Below are 24,711 nucleotides of genomic sequence, written 5' to 3' on the forward strand. Positions count from 1 at the left end.
TTTCAGCCATGGCTGCTAAATGAGCAGTGAGTAGCAACCTCAGATTTAATTAAACTCTTAAAATTATGGACTGCAGCTCCTAATGATAGTTATCCTAATCAAGGAAATTCATTTGGTTGCATTCCACAGTGAGCTAACAAGACTTTGCCAACTAGCTCTCATATAGCTTCCAAACTCCGACTCCTACAGACTCTGGTTTACTCATCTCATTATACGCCTTGCTTGTTTACTCATTTCACTACCATCAGCTGCTGAATCAAATGCTAGACATGATGATAAGTATATCAAGATTTTGCAAGGAACAGGAAATACACTCAAAACAGTAGAATGCCCACAGCAGAGACATAAATAAATCATATAGCTATGGAAACAGCAAGAAAGATAAAAGCATGTCCAGGATACCAAAGTATTGGAATAAAGAAGTCAGCACAAACATTTACTGCATGAATTTCTGTGTATGATCACACACCAAAACCACATCCCGGATATTTAAAAAATGCTTCTCCACACACCCTTACTGACCATAACTAAAGGCCTATTCCTACACAGTAGGGCACCATGGATGAGGACTAGCTCAGGGCTTCCTTCTCTCTCTCGGCCCTGAATGAGACACAGCCCCCTAACTGCATTGTGACCTCCCTCATTGCTGCTACTTCCACTTGCAACCACCCTTCTAGAACTGGCCATTATGTTATTAATAATAATGTCCAAACCCATCCTTCCACATCACTTTGACCTTTCCCCCATCTCTCTGCCCCTCAATTCAGAAAAAAAGCTGTCTAGATCAAAGGTGCCATCAGCAAAGTCAATAGATCACCCAATGAGTGGCATCATGGAATGGCTTTAGCAGCAGAGCCCAGGATGTGTCGACATGCGGAGGGCTGGGAGGCCAGCTGGCAAGCCCCAGCTCGGACATCTCCTTCCATTGGCCCGTGCTCTGACGTAAATCAGAGACCTGGACTTGAGAAGCCAGGGCACGCTATTAGCAGAGTGTACTGAGCACACAGAATAGGCGTGAGGCTTGTGAAGTCATGCTACAGCTACAGATTTACTAATCATAAATCAGAACAAAAAAACATGTCGTCTCTCTCTCATGTCATCTCAGAGAGAACAGCAAAAGCAAAAGCTATACACAAACGGAAGTTCCCAGCATACTGTGCTAGAATGTAAACAGACATGTGACACACAACAATTCCACATGCCTGTTCCTTAAGGTGGAATGGAAATGTCAACAGGATGATTATCCAGCTTCAGCCAATCAACAAGTTGTTTTACCTGTCCATAAGAATGTAAGAAGAGCCCTACTGGATCAAGTCAAAGACTTATCTACTCCAGCACTCTTTTCTCACAATAGCAATCCAGGTGCCCATAGGAAGCCGAAAAGTAGGACATAAGCACACTATCATACATTATACCCAAAAGTATATATATTTGTGAGATCTGCGAGTTTTCTGAAATACTAGGTTATGAAGCGATTGCTTTTTCGTATTTGCTTCATCTAGTCACATTTTAGTCTAGATTGTTTCTCTTGCTCAGCAACTTATTGAGCAACTTACACCCCTTGCTTCCCCCCGAAAAAACATGTTTTTTAGGGTCCCGCAGCCTTCTACCAAAGATTTGGAGGAGTGTGGGCATGCACAGAGGAGAGGAAGTCTTGATCTACAGGCAGAAGTCCTTGCAGTAATAGAATGACTGGATACCTCCAGTTGGTTAGAGTGTGGTGCCAATAACACCAAAGTTGCATGTTCAATCCCTGTATGGAACAGCTGTATATTCCTGAATTGCAGAGGGTTGGCCTTGATGATCCAAAGGGTCCCTTCCAACTCTACAGTTCTATTATTCTATGAACCCAAAGATTGGATGCTTTAGTTGATATACCTGCATTGCAGGGGTTGGACTCAGGGTACCTTTCCAACTTTATAATTCTATAATTTACAGCTGCTGCCGGTGTCCTATGATACCCTAGTTTGTTATTTAGAGGTCTTGGGGAAATACTGTTTGCAACTCGGGGTAGCAAACTCAGATTATGGAGCCGGGGTGGGGATTGACCATCTATTTTCTTATGGTGGTTTTATGGGTAATCTCTCTCAAAAAAGTTTCCAATGGGACTTCAAAAGGCATTGGAGAAAGGTGTTTAAAATTTCTCTAACTTACAAATATGCTGTACAGTTGTTTTTATAAAAAAAGAAAATGAGACTTTTTACCTAGTTTAAGGACCCATGCCAACATGACTGTGAAAAGAGGAATGAAGTGAAATACATCCAGTGTGAACTACCTCTAATTAACTGAATAAAACATAAAATGTGGTTTTTTATCCAATACTGGCCTATGCCACAGTCTTTCCTTCCAAACTTTTTAAATAATCAGTTTTAAAACTTCAGCAATGCTGCAAGTACACACACTGCTATGCCAACACAGAAAGAAAGAGAAAACTCCACTGCTCTGCAAAGTTGTATTTGAGATCCATTTATCCATATTATTAATGAAAGGTCAGCTGCAGTCAAACAAAACACAACAGTGCATATTTTTACCATTCTTGGGTGTTGCAATTTTCTCCTGCCACACTAGCAGCAATTCGGCTCTGTTAAAAGACCCTTGGCTTAGCTCTAATTCAGCTTGTTACAGAGTCTTTTAAATTAGTTCAATACTGATAAGAACAAAAGTTAAAAGCAAATCATCAGCTATTTCCTTAACAATCAAGCCTTTGGGGCACAGATTCTTCATGTCTAAATGGTTATTTCTTAATTTAAGGAGGCTCACTATGATTAAGAATAGACTAACTGTGGCTAACATCATCCTGGAGGAATTGAGCTATTGTTGGGATCTCCAGGTTACCTGCATATAAATTACTATACTATAATTTTAATAGAAAAAAGTTTGCTCATGGTGGGGGAGACTGGGGTTGGGTTGCCTGAATACCTGTTCAGTCTGCTGTCCAGGTGTTAGCTAGCTGCAGCTTCCAGACCAACATCAAAGGCAGTATCACATAGAGCACCTCTTCCATGCACCCAATCGCAATTCGGATTCCCCCTCCGAACTGGTTTTTCTAATATGCAGTGTTAATGGTGATGAGGCATTTAAAATAATGAGCGGTTTGATCCTAAAAAGCTGGGACAACAAACCTTCAAAATTTTGTTTTTGCTTTTCTCTTAACTAAACTAGACTAGAGAAAGAGGGGGGCCCTGACCAAATTCGCCTCTGGTCCCCTTCAGCGCCAGCATGCAGCCCTCTAGATTACCTGTGAAGGGTATGCTGCCCTTAACAGTAAAAAGATTCCCCATCACTAATGTAGACACATTTACCTCCCCTCCGTCTTTTTCTGCCCCTTGTCCCTCAATCCTTAAGTTACCCCTACTTTTCGCACTGTAACTTCAGGGCTGTGTTTGTTAGTATTCCCACCACCACCAAAATAAATAAACACATCCCCTGTTACTTATGAAAACCATGTTAGTATTTGTACTGTGTTCGTTAGAAAATGCATTTTACAGTTGCACTGGGGGAAAGAAAACATATGTAATGTAACAGCTGCAATAACTCCAATCAAGGTCACAGAAATGCTGGATCATTGCCATGTTTACTGCCTTTAAGTGTGTGTGTGTGTGTGTCTGTGTGTGTCTGTGTGTGTCTTAGAACACAGTGAGGGAGCTGGTTGTCCTCCCATTGCTTTGTTGACTGAGAACATGGGAGTGTGAAGACTTCAAGGAGGCTCTGTCTGGAAGAGTTTATGAAGACAGGCAAGCTATGGACTAATTTTTTATTTATGCATTATTTATGCATTTATGTGTGTGTTTTGGAGCAAGAAAACCAAACCCTCTTAGGCTCAAGGGAGATAAACAAATTGTATTGAATTCAATAAATATAAATAATACAGCTTGTTAAATTATTGGCCATCCTTGTGTAAGGAGTCTACTTTAATACTAAAGTTTGAGGGTGAAACTGCTGCATCACGCTGAATGACTCAAAAAAATAGATAACAAACCGCACCATGTTGGGCTACTTGCCATTTGGGGGGGAAATGCCACTTGTCTGATGTTCAGCTGGGATGCAGAGTGTGTATCTAGCTGCATGTATTTTAACAGCTTCCCGGCACTGCCATATAGATATATGAATCATAATGTGAAAAACAGCGCTATGACAAAGACTAAAATCTGCAATTGTTCAATCAGAGGAGCAGAGAGTGTGGGATATTAAATTCCCCTTACATTTAAAGGCTAACCTAACTAATTCAAATTTTATGAAACAAAATGAGAAATGAAACAGCGTCATTGTTTGAAATGCACACTACATCTGGCTAGAGCAGCTGGCATGTGGCACTGCCACCAACTGTCTGCGTCATGTGTTATGTGGTTTTCCCCTCCTCTCACACCATAGGATCATTACAATAGGGACCCATAATGTTCTCACCCCCCCCCTTCATGGATCACTGCCTTGCTGTGGGGAAGGGCTCGAATAACTCAGAGAAGCTATGAGCTATGTCATGAGGGCCACCCAAGATGGACAGGTCATACTGGAGAGTTTTGACCAAACATGCTCCACCTGGAGCAGGAACTGGCAAGCCACTCCAGTATCCCTGCCAAGAAAACTCCATGGACAAAGACAACAGGCATATAAAAGTTATGATGCTGGCGAAGCTACCAGCATGAGTTTGACCAAACTGCAGTAGGCAGTGGAAGACAGGAGTGCCTGGCGTGCTCTGGTCCATGGGGTCACGAAGAGTCGGACACGACTAAACGACAACAATGTCCTCACCAACCGATCCCATCCCAGACACATATCTTCACCCAAGAACCCAAAAACACAAAACCCCAGGTTACAACTTAGCAAGATTAGCTACAACAAGCCTCAACTGGGTCCTGTGGCAGCCCAACAGGACCATTAATCAATACTGGGTTGCGGGAGTCTCTCCCACCAATGACAGATAAAGCCGCCGTCATTCTCAAGCAGACAGGTAAATGAAAATAAGTTCAGCAAAGCCTTCAGCTGAGATCTATGTAGTTCGACTCCTCAAACCCCAATAAAAGGGGCCATCTCTCTCCTGCCAGCAGTGATGAGTTGGCGCATCTCAAGCATTCCTCAAGTTGGGAAAAGGAGGAAGGAGGAGGAGAGATGAAGCAACAAGCAGAACAAATGGTCAAAATGACATCCAGTTTCTCTGATATACAAAGGTTAAAAATTACTTCTTGGTACCCTGATGTTTAAATGCAAGCTGTTCAGAATTATGAGATCAGGTTGAATCAGGTGCCATGATGAAAAGGGTACAGAGTTCTGGGGTTAAACAATCATTGCTCTCCAAATATCAGTGTTAACACCTTTCTTTTTTTCTGATGTCGGCTTTAATGTCTTTGAGCTTCGCAGAACGAGCGTTTCCCACAGAAATAAATTGCACACCATCTCTATAGTGCAGGCGGTTAAAGTAATCACTCATCAGCCCAACTTCTCATCTGCAGCCAAGAACATTTGTATTAGCACTGATTAATCTGTGCTGGCATTAGCTGAAGTACAGAACCTCAGCCAAGATTACAGGAGGTCAAAACATTAAGCATATTTTTCTTTATATGCCACAGTATGCCTAACATTACAAAAAATAGACCTCGCTTTAATGCATGCAAGGAAGCATATTTCAATCAAGCCTAATTCCTCCTCGTTATTTTACTGTATTACCAAAACAGTAGGTCAGATCTTCATGTGAAGATTAAATCTTGTACTTGCCTCCTTGGAGGAAATTGATTCATTTTAACTAGCAAGTAACTTTTCCCCATCATCTTGGCCTGTTTTACCCAACAGTTTTTTCCTGAGACACACTTTGCACCATGCCCACTCCCCACCTTCAGATACATAGTTGCATAAGACACCCCCCCCACACACACACACACTTTGTTCAGGCGTTATTCCTGAAAGGAACATAGGAAGCTCCGTTACACTGAGTCAGCCCATTCTTCCATCTGGCTCAATATTGCCTGACCTGCAGAGGTTCTCTAGAACTTCAGACCGGGGTTCCTCCTAGTCCTACCAGGAGATGGCAAGGATTGAACCTGAGACCATCTCCATGCAGAGCAGATGCTGAACCACTGAGCTACGGTCCTTCCCTCCTCTAGAAAAGGTGTGATGGGGGCCACCACATATGATGGCCCTGCCCTCAACATCCCCTGCCCACTCCCAACCTTCCTGTGTTGAGTTGGAAGGTCGGAAGTGAGATTCTAAGCATGTTCAGTTAAAAGCTTATTAAAAGCTTGTTCAGAATCAAAATGTCTAATGACATACTGTTCAGACGTTTCTGTTCAACATGGGGAGGTAGAAGTGGAACATGTAGGGCTAGATATGTTGGGAATGGGGGGGGTGCCATGTACATCCGCGTGCTCCCTACTCTTGTCTGCATTTCTGTTCAGGCATGAGACCTGAACAGGGCTACTCTGGGTGAGCCTTTTGGGCTGGATAGAGAAGCTGTCCAGCCCCACCAGCAGTCAGAGGGTGTGCTGCAGGGCAGAAGCAGCACTAAACTGGGAGATGCCTGCAGAAGCTTTTGCTTCAGCAGCTTCTAAGCAGCAACTGAGGATTTAAGAACTTGGCCTGGCTGCCCCACTCTCCCTGAAATACTAGTGCGGCTCTGATCCTGACTCCAACACAAGTTGCTTCATGTTGCAAAGTGAGTGCTTTCAGGACCAAACTTTGCTTTGTGCTCACTGTCATCTCTATTCCCAATGATGATCCCATGGTGCTTGTAGGTTATCTGGTTCTTCAGGTTGGATTGTTGTCCTGGGATATGATTTAAGGGGTCGTTTTTAGGTGCCATGTCTTGCCCCTGGTCCTGGGTTCATGGTGGGTCCTCTGAATGTGCCTGACTTCAGTTGTGGGAGTTGGCAGGCCCTGATATTTAGTACCCACAGTGGCATTTCACACAGCCATTGTACTTCTAATGCACAATCCTTAGAAAATCAGAAAGTTGGTGAAAATATATTCCTACAATTTATTGAAAGAACTGAGAAAAAGTTCCCTTGAAAAGTAACTGTACAACATGAAATGCATTGAACTATTTCATAAAATAAAACTAATATTCTACAGCGTCTTTTGGATATTTCCCTCTTTTTTCTGTTGTGGATTAGAGCAGTTCCCTGTTTCCTGCTCATGTGAAAAACAGGCCATGTTTTGTCTATCATTCTCCACCTTCGACACAAGCCCATTAAATTCTATAGGAAAAGTAATATTACATCTTGCAGTGGAACTAATATCTATTAAGATATGGTTTTACACTTTCATTAATCACAGAGTCTCTCATTACAGAAAATGAGCCATTGCTAATATTACAAGCTAGAAAGCCTGGTGTGATATTGAACCAACCATGACATTTTCAGAGTTCTGTAAAATATAATTGCTGTCTTTGTCCCTCTAAAATAATCAGAAATAGCCCTGACTTTTCTTCCAAGTAGTATTTTAGATACGCTAAATAGATTGGAACTATATCTAATGTGATATACTAAGTTATGTTCATGGTGACAGCCTAGTGGGTGTATTTTTTTTCTTAATTAAACCAGAACCAGAATTTTAAACAAATCATTCTGTTTTATACAGTAATATAGCAAAACTGTACTAGCAGACTCTATGCAATGATTTGGGCTACAAAATCTGTTTCAACATACCTTCACAATACTTGGCAATAGTCAGCAAATCTACCTTTAATATTTGATTAGCACGTGCACATTTATAACCCCCAAACTCCCTCAGAAAGAGTGTTTTCAGTACATTGGATAGGGTTTAGCTGCATAAAAATCATTAATCACCATTGGAGCCATGCAGCTAATTCTCCATTCAAAATGCAATAAATGTAGCTTATGAGTAATAGCTGCTATAATTTCACAGTGTAGTTGGGTAGGCTTTCAGTGTTCTGTTGAGGCTTAAGCCAAATGATTCTCACACATCACTATGAAAATAATATATGTGAGGTTATCCTCCCCAGTTCATTCTTTTAACCTCCAAAAATATATCAAAATAAAAAGCCATCACCTTTTTTGTTGTTGTTGCAGCTGAACGAAAAAGCAATTGTTGGATGCTGTTTGGATATGCTTACTCAGATAGGGTCAAAAAGCATGTGATAGTGGCAAGTGCATCTTTTAAAATGAGGAACTTCCCCAGTCATATATAAACTGGTGGCATTGGAGGGTTTTGCCTTAAGAGAAAAGTGGGAGAGGGGGTGAGGGGTGCTAGACCCTCCCTCACCCATAACTTATTATTTATTTATTCATTTGAATATTTATAGGTCACCTTTTAGGGCATAGCTCTTGCAACAAAAATAAGATACGTTTAAAACATCAAACCATTTAAAATCACACTTATAAAACAACATCTCAAAAACCACGGGTCAAAAACATTCAGTATAAGCTAACATAAAACAAGACTTATCCTCCTGCAATAAATCTTCCAGCGTCATTTCCCTCTGAGTCACATTCCAATGACAGAAGGGACCCTAGACATGGGGAAAGGTTTCAGACCTCTTACCGACAGGCCCTTTTGTAAATGTGCACACACATACAGACTGACAGCATTATGTCTAGATTAACCCATGATTCTATTTGCTGATTGCATTTTAAGCTGTTCTGCTATTTTAACATTTTTAAATGCATCGTACAATGCAATCCAACCCATATCTTACTCAGACATTCCATGAGACTAACTTTCAGGTGAGTGTATAGAAGACAGCAGCCTTGTTTGCATTTATTTTCTCCCTTTCAAACTGCATACTGCCTCAGAATTGTATACAATTGAAAAGTGATGACTTCTTTAAAAAAAAACACAACCCAGGTTCACTGATGTCCCTCTTAGCATCTGAACATAGGTCGCCGTTGGAGAACAGTTAGCACTTCCACATGCTGACCTTACCTGGTTTTGAAGGTCTGGAAATGAGCTTTTATTACAAGTAAAACCACTTAGGTAGCACACAAAGCCCAACTGATGTTAATCTGACCATGATTGAGGTGCATATGCTTTGCAACCTCAGAATTTCCCAAGGGGAGCCAGGAACTCAGTTGGCTGTACTGAAGCAGCAAAAGTTCTATTTAGTGTCACAATAACCCTTCAGCTAAGATGTGAAACATGCCCTATAGTGCTTGGCATTTTAGCACAAACTCACTTGCCTTATCACAGGCTTACTGACAATTGGAATCAAAGAGATAACCACTTCAATACAAAATTCAAGCTCATCATGCACCTCATAACAACATAAAAACCGTATGTTGGCACTTGTTGTGAAATCTCACCTTACAATTTTATTTACAGATTTGGGGGGGGGGGGACTTGATCCAAAGAGATCCGGCAATAAACTTGGAAACGGGCCTGGACAGGCCTTGATTTATCCCCCCAGAGTGGACCCAAGCAATGGCTATTGGGCAATTTGGCCCACCCCCTGAGGACATCCTGTGCCTGATCCTGCCTACAATTGGTCAATCCGCAGGCAGGCCGCAATCCCCACCAGTCGACATTCCCGGATGGCAGACAAGGTCGTGGCCAGGCCACAATGCCGCCTAACCGTCAAAGGTAAGCGGACTTGTAAAAATACCACAAAAGGTGAAAATCTAGGTTTGCCTCATGTCTTTGCACTGAAAATGGTATACTCCAGGAGAGCCTGTTTTTCTGTGACAAGTCTTTGGGACAAGTTGATTTATCAAGCCCATCAGTTTACAATTGGGCTGTAATTCTTTGGAAGCCCTCACCAAATATGACTGGGAGTATACATTTTGATAACATTAGTAACAGCAACAAAAATAAGATGTGGCACAAACTGTAGCCCTATCCTGGAAGAATGAAAGAAATCACTCTTCTGGACAGGAAGGTGACAAGTGTGTTTTATCAAACTTAATTGAATTCAAGTTACAATTATTAACAGCAAAACAAAAATTTTTCACTGCTGGCAATAAAAATGCAGCATGGTTACAAGCTCAGGTAAACCTAGGGAGGAAGGGAAGAAGGACCAATTGCTCTAGAAATGGGATTGCTCCAGGTAAAGGTGAAATAGACAGGTTTGCATGATTTGTTTTAAGAGAGGAAGTAATCACTGCATGCAATTTTCTCCTTGTAAATATAGGGTTGTGGGGTTGGTTGGTTTGTTTTGTAGTTATTTCAAACATTTCTACCCTGCACCTTCTATTATTTAAGAAGGTTTACAGACACCCAGAGAAGTAGGGCTGGCCCAGTATATTTTGCTGCATTACGTATAACAGCAGAAATACAACACCATCCCCCAGTTGGTGCTTTCCTAGCAGTCATGATACATAGGAGCCAAGATCAGGAATGTTCTTTGGTGACAAAAGCACTTTCCCCCCTCTCTGGCAGCAAAAATAAGGTAAAGGACCCCTGATTATTAGGTCCAGTTGTGACCGACTCTGGGGTTGCGGCGCTCATCTCGCTTTATTGGCCGAGGGAGCCGGCGTACAGCTTCCTGTGGCCAGCATGATAAAGCCGCTTCTGGCAAACCAGAGCAGTGCACAGAAACGCCGTTTACCTTCCCACCAGAGCGGTACCTATTTATCTTCTTGCACTTTGACATGCTTTCGAATAGCTAGGTTGGCAGGAGCAGGGACCGAGCAATGGGAGCTCACCCCGTCGCGGGGATTCGAACTGCCAACCTTCTGATTGGCAAGTCCTAGGCTCTGTGGTTTAACCCACAGCGCCACCCGCGTCCCATCTGGCAGTAAAAATACAATATAATAATAAATAACGAAGAATGTGCTATCTAGTCCATGACACCAAAGATCTGCTACCTGAAGCAGCCACCTTGCTCTGCCAAATGGTAGAACCAACCCTACTGAAAAGATGTAAAAATAACAGAAACAATCTATTGTACCAACTACAAAGGATGTTCAACTATTGATTTATAAATCACACTTGGAGTTAAATAGATACAATTGCCACTTCTACATGATGACTCATTACTGGTTCAATTTAAAGGCAATGCAGGTAGCACTTATTTCAGTAAGTCAGCAGATCAAAGCAGATTAGTTAGAATCTGAGACCTCCATTTATAGGGAGGTATATAAATTCAATGGGGGACGCGGGTGGCGCTGTGGGTAAAGGCCTCAGTGCCTAGGGCTTGCCGATTGAAAGGTCGGCGGTTCGAATCCCCGCAGCGGGGTGCGCTCCCGTTATTCAGTCCCAGCGCCTGCCAACCTAGCAGTTCGAAAGCACTCTCGGGTGCAAGTAGATAAATAGGGACCGCTTACTAGCGGGAAGGTAAACGGCGTTTCCGTGTGCGGCTCTGGCTCGCCAGAGCAGTGATGTCATGCTGGCCACGTGACCCGGAAGTGTCTTCGGAGAGCGCTGGCCCCCGGCCTCTTTGAGTGAGATGGGCGCACAACCCTAGAGTCTGTCAAGACTGGCCCGTACGGGCAGGGGTACCTTTACCTTTACCTATATAAATTCAATAAATGATGATGATGATGATGATGATGAATGACTGAATACCTATTGCTTGTTTAAGTCTGTATGTGTAAAAGCTGGTTCTTTAGCAGTAGCTCCTGTCAAAAAATAGCTATTGACAACAAAACATGCCTGGCTCCTTGTTATAAAAAAGCACATTAAGATTCAAAGAACTGTATCACTGAAGAACAACAACAATAACAATAATTGTAAACCACTACTACTGCTATACTGCCAGCATGAAAAATAGAACTTGGAACCTGGATTTGGATGAGTAAGATTCAGCTAAGAGTTCAAATTAATTGGGATGAAGTTGGGGGGGAAATCACATAGCAGTTTTTAACTATTTTATTTTCTTTCCAGAAAGTAAGAGTTGAAAGCTCATGTGAGACATCATGTGCATGTCTTTAGTTTGTGCCTTTCATCAGCTTGTTTTCCTTCCGGATGCCTTTGGAAATTGTGTGTTAGTTCCATCAGAATCACTTTGAATTAAACCCTCCTGTTACCCATTGCAAAACAGGCTAAAAAGCACCTGGCAATTTTCAAGAGGTTAAGTAGCTATGATCTGCAAGCTGCCCATGCCGCAGCCTGACGAGAAGATGCAATTTGACACAATGTCTAATCTGCTGTGACATTCAAGTTTTAAGTGACGTTCAAGGAGACGGAAGGGCTGGCGCTTGAACGTATCCCAATGTGCACTGGTATTCTGTCTGTTAACTTTCTAATGAAGCATGATTGAGTAAAGTAATGAAGAGTTTACAGAGAGCCCCAGGAAACCAATTTCCAATTTTGCGACCAGCAGGCTTTAAACTTCACGGCAGCATTTGCTTATTTTGTCTAGAAGGGGACTAGGATACTAAATGCCATTTCTACTTTGTGAGTCAGACAGACTTTTCTAATCCCTACACACTTACTTTCTAATGAATGTCTCCTTCTCCTGATCCATTTTCTCCCCATCCATAGTTGTTATGTATAGGGCGAGTGGCTCTAATAAAAAAGAAAGAAAGGAAAAGGGGGGGTGGGGAGATTACAGTGAGAAATGAAATTCTAATCACTTCAAAAATCAGAAGTATTGCAAGCCTTCTGCACAGAAAGAGATTTTAATCTTCAGCCTGCCCTTGCTGAACTCTGGTGGAAAGAATATAAGAAGGACGTTGCAGGATCATTTTTATGAGAGAAAACCCACATTGATCAAAGCAGAGCTGAACATTTATGCTTTACCTTAGTTCCATGATGTTAAAGCAAATATATAACATTCCCACACAAACTCTATTTAAATATAGCTGCTTCACATGGACTTATGGGCAAATGTTATCCTTGTATTACAGAATGCTAAAGCAGAAAACCAAGGTTAATGATAAAGAAGTTATTTTCAAATATGTTCTGAAGAATTCTGGGGTGTCTTGGTAGCTCATCAGGAGTTCCTCAATGACAAGATCAGTGGCGGTGGATAAGCATTTCTGAAAGGTGAGGTGCCCATCATTTCTCTGCAATCCCAAATGGAAAACTGCACATTTCAGAATACAGTGACACACAGCCTTGCTGGAACCACTCCAGAATGCAGTTAGGGGATTGTCTGATTGAAAGCCCCAATGGTTTTGGTTGACTATATATCCATGATGGTCAGAATAAAAACACTACTTCACATAATGCATAATTAATTTATGCAACAGATGAGAAACCTGTGGCCCTCCAAGTGTTGTTGGAGTCCTGTCCCCATCAAACCCTAGACACCATGGCCAATGGTCAGGGATGATGGGAGTTGTAGTCCCAGCAACTTATGGGAGGGCCTCAGGTGACCAAAGAACTTGGCTGACCTTCAAAGAGTTATGAACAGAGTGCTTTAAAAATCAATGCCTCTTCCCAGTAAACACTGGTAACTGTAGCTTGGGGGGAAGGGATAGGGGTCTCTCAACACCTGTCAATTCCTTTAAAAAGCTGCATTTCCCGGGATTCTTTGAGGGAGGGCCATGATTGTTCAGAGTGGTATAACACTACCTTAAATGCATAGTATGGATGGGACCTAAGTGTGTGCGCAATGGAAGCAAATTGGAGAGAGACAATAAAAGGAATGTTTAAGATGTGCAAAGCTTTCAGTGTATATGAAAGCAAGTCAGTTCATTTCCACTCAGTCTTATGCACTATACCTATTTCTTAATTAAGCCCCCAGTCCCGATTTAACAGTGGGAAAAGATTTCAAGGGCAGGGGCTACACAGAGGTTCCCGAGAAAATGATGGGCAGGTCTTTGCCAGGGATACTCTGTATCTCAGATTATCTTGCCTGAGGGCACAAGGTTGTTATTAGGTGGACTGAACCCCAGCCATTATTTAAAATGGCAATCTGTCAGCTGCATGCCATGGAACGGAACATACTTCATACTGGCAAAAAACAACAACCAATGAAAGAGCTTTCTTTTATCAAGTGGAGGAAAAAGATAAAAGCATTGCCTACTTGAAAAATCAGACTTGCATTTCCCCACTATAATGTTGCTATCTCACATCCCTGTGACTTGCTGAAGATGGGAGACAACTCATAAATTTGTGTGAGGGGTTTAAGGACTTGAAGAGTATAAAAGGTCATGGAAGCACTCTGTCAGAACTGAATTCTTTTATCACATCACACTTGATTTGGAGGTGGGAAGGGAAGGAAATATTATTTGCTTTAAACAAATAGAAAGGAATCATTTAGTTGTCCTGTGAAATCCTGTGCCCATTTTAATGCTTAGTAGTCTCCCTTTGATGGTTAGGGAATGCTCCACACCCCTTGATTTTGTGACATATCCCTCCTGTTTTGATGGGAAGGGGAGGGAAAAAGAAACCCGAGGTCTTCAGACGGCTAGCCAAGAACCACTAACCCACCTTATAAGACTTCTGTGGGAGAACAATAGGATACAATGGAATAAGCCCACGTGCTGTCCTAAGATCCTTGGAGGAAGTGGACTGCATATGCAGTAAATAAAAGCATACTAGGATTTGCTTCTTTTAAACCCACAAATCCAGCAACACATCAAAAATGCCTCCTAACAATTATCTACTCACAAAAAAAGTATCAATTCAATTCCATGCATGTCTGCTCAGATGTAAATTTAAATTCTGATATGTTCAATGGGCCTTACTCTCAGGTAACTGTAGGAATACAACTGAAGGTCAGGACTAGGGAGTAAGCTCAATTGCACACAGTGGACTTGCTTCTGGATATATGCATAGGATTGTGAAGCACCAACACCACTCAAAACATGCAATCCTATCCCAGAGAGATCCATGCGCGTACACACTCACTCTTTATGAGATCATGCTTAGAACTCCTATATTCCGGAACTGCTGTGCCCATCATATTTGCAGTTACCCCAACACTTGTAGCACTGAACATCTGTATTTAAGTGGGACCACAATGCCTTGCATTCCCTGCTCTAATTATAGAGTTCAAAAATCTTTTGGGCTGCAGTATGCAGAGAAGGGAGAGGCAGCGTTTCTGACAAGAGGCTCCTGTTTTTACAACTAATTGGGCCAGCAGATTTGGGATATAGAAGATTCTGACAGCCAGCACATTTGGTAACACAAAGATGTCAAAACAAACTATAGCTAGCAAAGCCTGACAGCAACTCCCCCCCCCCACCTTATGTTAGGAAAGCAGAGGATGTGACCCATTATAGTATAACAGCCCTTCACAACTGTAGCCCAAATCATTATATTGTCTCTACTGCCAGCATCGTCTTCCTGCTGAGCAAAAGGGCAACATGAAATGCTCCTTCTGAGAATCTCTAGATGTGGAAAAAAACAAATGCCTGATAGCTTGTGATAATTCAGATATACATCAACAAAAGAACTGTCATGCAATAGGCAGCACATGGCCTTTGCATTGTAAGGATTCCTATGGATTAACATGCATAGTAAAATAAATGGAAATATGTGAAGTCAAATATTTGAGCATTTGAATAGGAGAATTGGTCCACAACAGCTCAGTGTTCACAGGAGCTGTTGAGTTTCCTGGTCACCATCAGGAAGAAAATATTAACCTAACCTGTAGCTTGAAAACCTAACTGCCCCTTCTTTGAAATACAGCTGGCCAGACAGAATAGGTTTCAAAAGCCCAGGTGGAGAACAGATCAACTCCATTGTCCAAATGTAGCTATACCATTTTTAAACTGAATGTTGTCACACACCAAAACTGATGTGAACAGGCTAAAATCATTAGTACTCATAATATGGAAGCTATGGCCAATGGCCACTGCATTGATCAAGTCTGCAAGCGAGCAGAGGTTGGCATGGGAAGAAGGCAAGGAGCTGTGGTATGGACTCCTCCCTTGTTACCATGGAGTTATAGAAGCCTACTTAGAAGCTCTGCTACACCAGCATGGAAATAGCCAGGACACAGTTTTCCAGCATGGGCAGGCTACACAATGCTCCAATTATAGGCAGTGGGGGGAAAGAGAGGCGAGTTGGGCACCTCTGAAAAAGACAATAAAATATTAGATGGATTTGCATAAAATTTCCATGTGCTGATCTATATGCGTGTTCAGAAATAATTACTATACCAAGCATCTCACCATAGTGGAGAACGCTGTGATCAGATGACCTGTTCAATCCAGCTGAGTACTGTAGCTGGGAAACTTCAAGGCCCCTGCTTTACCTTCCCTACAATTATTTAAATGAGATGTGGACCAAAAGTGAAAGATAAACTAAAATTGGTGAGAGTCAGGAGGTGGGGCTTGTGTGGCCTCCTCCTTTTACTTCCATATTTTTGAGCTCTATTGCCATGTACAATGAAATCTGAGACCAAAACCAGGTAGATTTCCTATTACCTGATCTTCTGACTGGGAACATCTATTTATTATCTGGATTAAGCTCCAGCTTATCCACCCCATAACAATTCCAGGCATTGTTTTAGAAACAATACAACTTCCTTGGACTGTGATAAAAAAATTTTTTAGCATTCCCAGATGATGTAGGTAATCGAGATCCATTTTAATACATCTTTATTAGTTCATGTTATGGAAAAGAGACAGCTGTGGTCACCTTGGTGGACAAATTATTCCTTTTGAATAAGTCCTTTAAATGTCTTTTGGCACAATAGCTGTCCATTATCCACACTGTATTTACTCAGTAAAATTAGCAGAACGAAGTGGACAGGAAAAGCGAAATGGGAAAACAAGAACTATGAAAATAATGAAATTTCAATGTACCACTAAACCATAACATGTGTAATGCCATAAACAGCCATTAAATACTTCCCAGTCCATTTCTTTTTATCTCTGTCATCTCTTATCAGTCAATTATTCCTAAGGATCTTTTCTTCTTTTGCTAAGCCTAAGGAAGCAAATTTAATTTGAGAGACTTCTTCCCTGTTATCTCCATCTAAAATGACTGATGGCATTTTTAGATTTAGTAGAAGTTTTATAGCATAGCAAAGAAATTAAAAAGCAACCATTCTTTCTAAAACTGCATTAGCCATTTTAGTTTTCATGGGGATTGGTGCCTTATTAGCCATCATCAAGTGGTATAATTAGAAGTTAAATAAACACATTTAACATGGGGTAAGTATTTAGCATGGGGTAAGCATGTCAAGTTTGTCCTCACATGGTTGTTCCCGTCATCCTCCAAATTATAGAGACTGATCTTCTGAAGCAAAAAGACTTCTGTCCTAAGAGAGACTTCCTACATGTTTGAGAATCCTGGGAAACCAGGATTCTAAAATGTTCAGGGAAACTCCTTGAGCACAGAAAGATCACCCTATCAAAGGGTAGAGCTTGTGTGCTCATCCCCACTGCTCCACCAAGTGTTTATTTACCATATTTTTTTCCGTGTATAAGACGTCCCCATGTATAAGACGACCCCTATGTTTCTGAACCCAGAATTAAGAAATCAATATTTCTTGAGTTGTTGAGCTTATTATTATTGTTATTTGCTTTTTTTGCAGAGGTCAGTCTTCAATTGTTGAGGTTTTGAGAGGGAAGTTAGCCAAAGTTATTGAGCTTTCTGGAAGGAGGTCGCAACCCGCCCACCCGCCCACTACTGCCAATCACCCACCCACTCACCACAGCCCCACCGCCCCCTCTGCATTCACTATCCGTGTATAAGACGACCCCCAATTTTTGCCTTTTTTAATAGCAAAAAACATCGTCTTACACACGGAAAAATACAGTAACTTATAGTAGTAACATCTGAAGTTTTTCAACTATCGAGAAAACACTTGAGTTCCTACTGCAACTCCTAATATGAAAGCAGTTTGTAAGCCTAAAACTTATTCCAGCAGGAATATTTTCGTATGGAACAGTGTATATCCTAATCAGAAATGGTTTTCCACTTTCAAACTCTGCTATCCACTAAAAAAGGAAGGAAATTTAAAGGCTGTGGCAGTTCAGCTGCAAATATATTTGGAATGTAATATCAGTACTGAGAAATTCCAGATGAGGTTCCAATGACCTTTGGAATAGACAACACAGTTGTCAGAATGATGGATGATAAACTGATGTTAGATCTAGGACCGTTGGTTGTTTTAGTCACTTTGGACTTGTATAGCAGCATTTGATACAATTGACTATAGGAAGCTGGCTAGGCAGCTGTTGCTTCTGCTGTGTCAAGAACTGCCAAACTGGTCATCTCAGTCATAAAAGTGAAGTCACCTGGTAATGGTGGACAAGTTATGTATCATCTTTAAGTTAAGTTGAAATTGGCATCCATGAAGGTTCCATTCTATTATCCACATTATTTGGCATTTATACAAACATACCCTGTAATGGCTAAATGTAGGGATGAGTGCCATTTTATAGGCTAATTATGCACATAGTTAAGTCATTGCACAAGTGGTGGCACTTCCACCTCTTGTCTGGAAGCAATCCTGAATGAAAACAAGCCACTAACACGTCAAAGCTACCTTGTACTGAGCACAATTTATTCACTCAGTCAGAAGGAGGCTGAGGTGCTGCTAGTAAGGCAATGTAGCAAGTAATGGGGTTGTCTTCTACATCCATGAGCCCTGCATGTTGAAGAGGTCCAAGCGTAGCTAGTGAATTTCAGCGCAATCTTTGCTTCAGAAATGTACAGGCTCACAATATGAATTCATATTTGTCATAGACTGACCTTAATACTGTTCTGTCTGGGAGCGTGAGGAACAGAAAACACTGGGAGGCATTCTCTAGCTACAGCTACCTGTAGCAGCTGTCAAAAATGATAGCTGCATGAGACTCAGACAGCCTTTAGTACATGTGCTGCTTCATTTAGAAGCTACGTTGTAAACAAAATTACCACTACTGGGGTGTGTTTTTATAATGAAAATGCTCTGCATCTGTCAATAAGAGTTCCCATTAAAGGTTAGGCCACATAGCTTCTATGTTGTTGTCTTTTATTAGTCTGATGTTAAGTGGTCCGGGTTGCTTTCCCTGCCCCACCTAGCCAAAAGAAAAGTACTGAAATGGGGAAGGACTGGGAAAATATATCCCCAATTAAGGAATGAATAAAGAAAAACTATGAGTCTGTGCAATAATTGTTGGAGAGGTTGGGGGCGGGGAATCTCCTAGCAGAATTAGCACAATGGGGATTGCTACAAAGCACATTAAACTTTGGTCAGATTTTATAGCATCCATCCTTGAACAAATGTTCCCCATAAAAAACTTAGGTTAGAATAAATCACAGACACTTAGCTTTGCAAATAAGTGAAGATTTTACTCACAAAGTTTCAGAAGTTCCAGCAAACAAGTTTCCACCTGCTGGCTGTAAAATAAAGGAAAATGTTCCAATGACTTAAAAAGAAAAGAACTTTGTTTCCTTAAAAAAGAATAATGGAATCATTACATTAGCAAAGATGCAGACAGTAAAAATACATTTTTAGAGAAATTTTCCATTCACCTGGTATTTCTTTAAGCTGGGAACTGTTGCAGATACTATAAAGAACAGGTTTTATCCAACCTTTTCTCCATAGACATTATGAAATAATTATAATGGCCATCAAGTACATGGATTCTAAGAGAAGTCTGTGTGGTTCTGGTATTCAGATGCTGGACAGATTACTTTATGGAGGGAGGTGTCATGATCCAGAGTCCAGCAGTGACCAAGACACTGCAGAGTCACCCACTAAGCACAGCAGTGCATAGAAACACAGAAGTGTCAATCTGCAGCATCTCCCTGGCAAAGGCAAAACTAAGCAGTGCTGGCTTTTGGCTCTCTGGCAGGATGCCAATTAGCAGCTACAGCAGTCTAAAGTCTCTCTCTCTCTCGGTCTATATAGCAGTCTAGCTAGCATGACACTCCTTTCCAGCTAGCAAAACACCAGACTATACTATGCTGGGTGTTTCCTTAGAAATCTCACTTCTCCTTAAACAAAAATCCCTATTTCTACTCCTTTCTCTCACCCCACAGTTCCAGCTCACTCATTAATGCCACCACTAGAAATTGTGTGGTCTTTTTTTGTTTTTAAGAAGAAGAAGAAGAGTTTGGATTTGATATCCCGCCTTTCACTCCCTTTAAGGAGTCTCAAAGCGGCTAACATTCTCCTTTCCCTTCCTCCCCCACAACAAACACTCTGTGAGGTGAGTGGGGCTGAGAGACTTCAGAGAAGTGTGACTGGCCCAAGGTCACCCAGCAGCTGCATGTGGAGGAGCGGAGACGCAAACCCGGTTCCCCAGATTACGTGACTACCGCTCTTAACCACTACACCATACTGGCTCTTTAAAATAGTTTAACAATTAAACTTTCTCTAATAACTTTATTTTTAACTTAAGATAATTTCTAGCCACCACAGCAAAGCCATGGTAGAGCAGGCAACCTCCTCCATCTTGCCCAGAATGCCTTGCTCTGAAGCCACCACCACCAGAAGAGAAGGGGAAAGGAAAACCAAAGCATAGCTAAACCTCTGACCACATTAGCAGCAGCAAAGCAATTGATGGGGGCTGACAAGGAGAGAGGTGAACAAGCAGGGTAGTAGCATTGGAATAGGAATAGGGAGTAAGGTACATTTTAGATATTCAGTTACACTGAGTTAAACAGGTTTTCCTGTGGATTCCTGTGTTCTTTTTAGCAAAATCTAACAGCCTTTATTGTCATTTTTCTTGACCTGTTTACCACCTTTTTTTTGTAGTTCCCCACCTATCACTGGAAGACTGATGAGTTGCATTTCCCCCATACAGTGGTATCTCGGGTTAAGAACTTAATTCGTTCTGGAGGTCCGTTCTTAACCTGAAACTGTTCTTAACCTGAAGCACCACTTTAGCTAATGGGGCCTCCTGCTGCTGCTGCGCCGCTGCTGCATGATTTCTGTTCTTATCCTGAAGCAAAGTTCTTAACCTGAGGTACTATTCATGGGTTAGCAGAGTCTGTAACCTGAAGCGTATGTAACCTGAAGCGTATGTAACCCGAGGTACCACTGTAATTTTCTTTTATGCAGGTTTCTAATGATCACAACAAACACAAAAACGCCGTATTATGTAAACTAGGAATCATAGCAAATATGCAAATCCAGAATTAACATAAATTCCTACTAGACTTAAAGGGAACCATGTTGTCCTGTATTTTCAAGAAAATGTCACTTCTTTCTAGTTCCCCCTCCTTTCTTTTTTCTTGGACCCATTCAGACTAATAATTTAAACACAACCTCAAGGATTTTCTAAGAAAACTTAAATTAGCAAATTGCTACTACGCTCATTTATGTTTGTGATGACTGATGACTGTGTAAATTATTTGACAAGCACATATAATAAGCAAAGCTGCCAGAAACCCCCCAGTTAAATACAAACTGACAGCATCTCTCAAAAGCCTAGTTCAAATTAACCTTGGGCTCTTTCAAAGCACACACATGCCTTTGGTGCTCTGCCAAAGGATATAGGTATATCCTTGTTTTTCTTCCATGAAAATTTGCTATATTCAGAACAATTCTGGTCTGGTGTGGTGTAGTGGTTAAGAGCGGTAGTCACGTAATCTGGGTAACCGGGTTCGCGTCTCCGCTCCTCCACATGCAGCTGCTGGGTGACCTTGGGCCAGTCACAGTCTCTCAGCCCCACTCACCTCACAGAGTGTTTGTTGTGGGGGAGGAAGGGAAAGGAGAATGTTAGCCGCTTTGAGACTCCTTAAAGGGAGTGAAAGGCGGGATATCAAATCCAAACTCTTCTTCTTCTTCTTCTTTGTCTGCACTAAGTGAATCATTATTTGTCTATGCATCTATAATTAGATAAATAATAATAATCATTTTGGTTCCGCCAATAACTTTTCCCCTACAAAAAAACCACAAGTGTCACACTTACCTTGGCTGTTAGAATAGCACTGATTAAGTCTATTGCAGGCACATTTTGGCTATTGTTTACAGAATCTGGTTTGACTTTTCCTTTCTTCATACGCTATCTAAAGAAAAAAAGAATTTTCATGGCACCAATTCCAAAACCCCAATAAATTGCAAGGAACTGTTTGGTCACATTCCACTGAAGGCCCCAGAGGATGGCCGGCTCCCTCGACCAATAAAGCGAGATGAGCGCCGCAACCCCAGAGTCGGACACGACTGGACCTAATGGTCAGGGGTCCCTTTACCTTTACCTAATCTAAGTTTATGCACCAACTACTGGTGCTGAAGAAACTGAAATTGACCAATTCTATGAAGACTTACAACACCTTCTAGAAATGACACCAAAGAAGGATGTTCTTCTCATTATAGGGGATTGGAATGCTAAAGTAGGGAATTAAAAGATAAAAGGAACAACTGGCAAGTTTGGGCTTGGAGTTCAAAACGAAGCAGGGCAAAGGCTAATAGAGTTCTCCAACACCAAAATTCGACACACGCACACCACACCTCTCTCGCTCCATTCTAAAGAATAGTTGCAGCGTCCCCTGCGGTGCCCCCAAGATTGTGGGGGGTGGGACTTCTACTTCTTGGCAAGTCCACACAAGCTTCATATTAACACGCTGTTTATTAGTGTAAACACGTTCCTTACTTTAATTCTATAAAGTCTGCAGGTTGACAATTACATTTTAAAACAAAATTAAATGTACCAAAACCCCTGAGAGGACTTGGATGTTTTAAATGATACTAGGACTATGAAAGTGTTTTGGATGTTGTTATATCTCTGGACAGCATCTTAAAAAGCAGAGACATCACCCTGCCGACAAAGGTTTGTACAGTTAAAGCTATGGTTTTCCCAGTAGTGATGTATGGAAGTGAGAGCTGGACCATAAAGAAGGCTGATCACCGAAGAATTGATGCTTTTGAATTATGGTGCTGGAGGAGACTCAAGAGTCCCATGGACTGCAAGAAGATCAAACCTATCCATTCTGAAGGAAATCAGCCCTGAGTGCTCACTGGAAGGACAGCTCCTGAAGCTGAGGCTCCAATACTTTGGCCACCTCGTGAGAAGAGAAGACTCCCTGGAAAAGACCCTGATGTTGGGAAAGATGGAGGGCACAAGGAGAAGGGGACGACAGAGGATGAGATGGTTGGACAGTGTTCTCGAAGCTATCAACATGGGTTTGACCAAACTGCGGGAGGCAGTGGAAGACAGGAGTGCCTGGCGTGCTCTGGTCCATGGGATCACAGAGTGTCGGACACAACTAAACAACTAAACAACAACAATCATGTTTTCTCCAAAGAGCTCAAGGTGACATACACACTTCTGCCTCCCATATTTTATCCTCACAACAACCCTCTGAGGTGAGGCTGAGAGATAGCAACTAGCCCCAGATCAGAATCCTGATCTACCATATGCTAATCCAGCACTTTAACCACTACACCACATTGGCTATAGTCTATAAACTTGATGGTGCAGCTATCCTGCCTCTGCTGAAATCCTGTAATTTGAATAATTTAATATTGAGAGAGAGAATAAAACATTAGGTTTATCAACGGAGGAGAAACAGTCACATAGAACCACCTTTCCTCAATCCACTTAAAATGAGGGGTGGGGATATTGTGCTGCTAGCATTTTACATGATCTAGTTATTTCTGGTAGAAGGGTGATCAGAACCATTTTTCAGGTTCTATATGACAAATTAATTGTCCCACTAATATACCCTAAATGTTAAATGATCTATTTTCCTCCTGATAAAAATTCAGATTGCTTGGAATTGCAATTTAAAGCTAGGTTTCATGTGTTTCCTTCTTACATATACATTCTGGCTATATTCTCCTCCCTGTAAAATCAGCCCCCAAAATGCATGTACACATACACTTTTCCGTTTCTCCTCCGCATAGCTGTCAACTTTTCTCTTTTCTTGCGAGGAATCCTATTCGGAATAAGGGAATTTCCCTTTTAAAAAGGGAAACGTTGACAGCTATGCTCCTCAGGCCCTTTAGTAACAGAACAAAACAGAACAAGATCTATCTCTTCACTGTAATCTTATTCCTTTGTGAGTCTTCAGCATGTTTACACCTACTAGAAGTCACCACCACAACAGAGAGCAGCAAAGGTGAGTTGTTGCAAGTAAAGATTTCTCTTCTGGTCAACTGGATGCTCCCTGGTAATTATTAATGCAATCCTCAAAAGTTTTTATTTAAAGAAAATAGTTCAAAAAGGTGAGGAGCAAAAAAAAAAAAAAAAAGAAAGTTGAGTAAAACATTAGGAGAAAAATCAGAGATTGTGGGTATCAGCAAAGTAGTAGAAACTGAAGCCCCTACTGATCTGTTATCTGCTGCAAGTTTTTTCTGGAGGGCTATCTGGATATATACTGGGGAGGCAGAGATGAATAAACAAACTACATATTACATGCAAATGTGTGTAATGAATTTCTCATAGCTACTTTGGAGCAGGTGATGTGGATAAATGAGAGGTGTGGAAATGCTTAACACTTTGTCCTCCCAGCATCTCTCTGCTCCAAACTATATGCATCCTTTCTCTCACTTGGTTCCATATGCAAGAGCTGACTGTATTCAAGCATATTATTGGGCCACAAGTGTGGCCCTATGTTATGGATGAGTCTGTTGAAAAACACTTATCATATTAAGAATTTGGGGCAGGGGCAGTGGGAGTTAGCTCTACGCCTTAGTTAGAAAATGGTTTTAGAAAAACGTGGTGGTTTTAATCTGACCCTCTTGAAATATTATCCTTAAACAAAATAATGCCATAACTTTGGATTGTGTATATCAGATAGGACAATACATGAAATGGGAGCTGCATTTGTACCTTCAAAATGGCTATTCCCTCCCTCTTCTTAAATATTGCAGCAGTTTCTTCTTAAAGCAAATAAGGAGAGGGCAGGCTTCCTACTCTAGGCAAATGTACACTAATAGATTATTACGTCAGCAATAGCACAATCCTGTAGATGTCTACCTGGAAGTAAATCTCATTGAGTTCAATAAGGGTTGCTCCCAAGTAAGTGGGCATATCAAATAGGATT

The 24,711-nt window shown here is 41.5% G+C and overlaps 1 long non-coding RNA gene across 2 annotated transcripts in view; it reads right to left on the minus strand.

The window, feature by feature from the left end:
* Window positions 1-24,711, minus strand: part of LOC310673429 — a 90,066-nt gene that overhangs the window by 34,554 nt on the left and 30,801 nt on the right. Inside the window, exons 6-8 of one of the 2 annotated variants that reach the window (XR_014508997.1) lie at window positions 21,636-21,728; window positions 19,073-19,113; window positions 12,318-12,390 (exon numbers count right to left, since the gene is read on the minus strand). This is a non-coding gene — a long non-coding RNA (uncharacterized lncRNA). Of the gene's footprint in view, window positions 1-12,317; window positions 12,391-16,635; window positions 16,711-19,072; window positions 19,114-21,635; window positions 21,729-24,711 lie in introns of those variants that run through there. The other variant, XR_014508998.1, reaches the window with a different exon arrangement.

The sequence above is a fragment of the Podarcis tiliguerta genome (assembly GCF_965153285.1).
Source record: "Podarcis tiliguerta genome assembly, chromosome: 3".
Taxonomy (NCBI): Eukaryota; Metazoa; Chordata; class Lepidosauria; order Squamata; family Lacertidae; genus Podarcis; species Podarcis tiliguerta.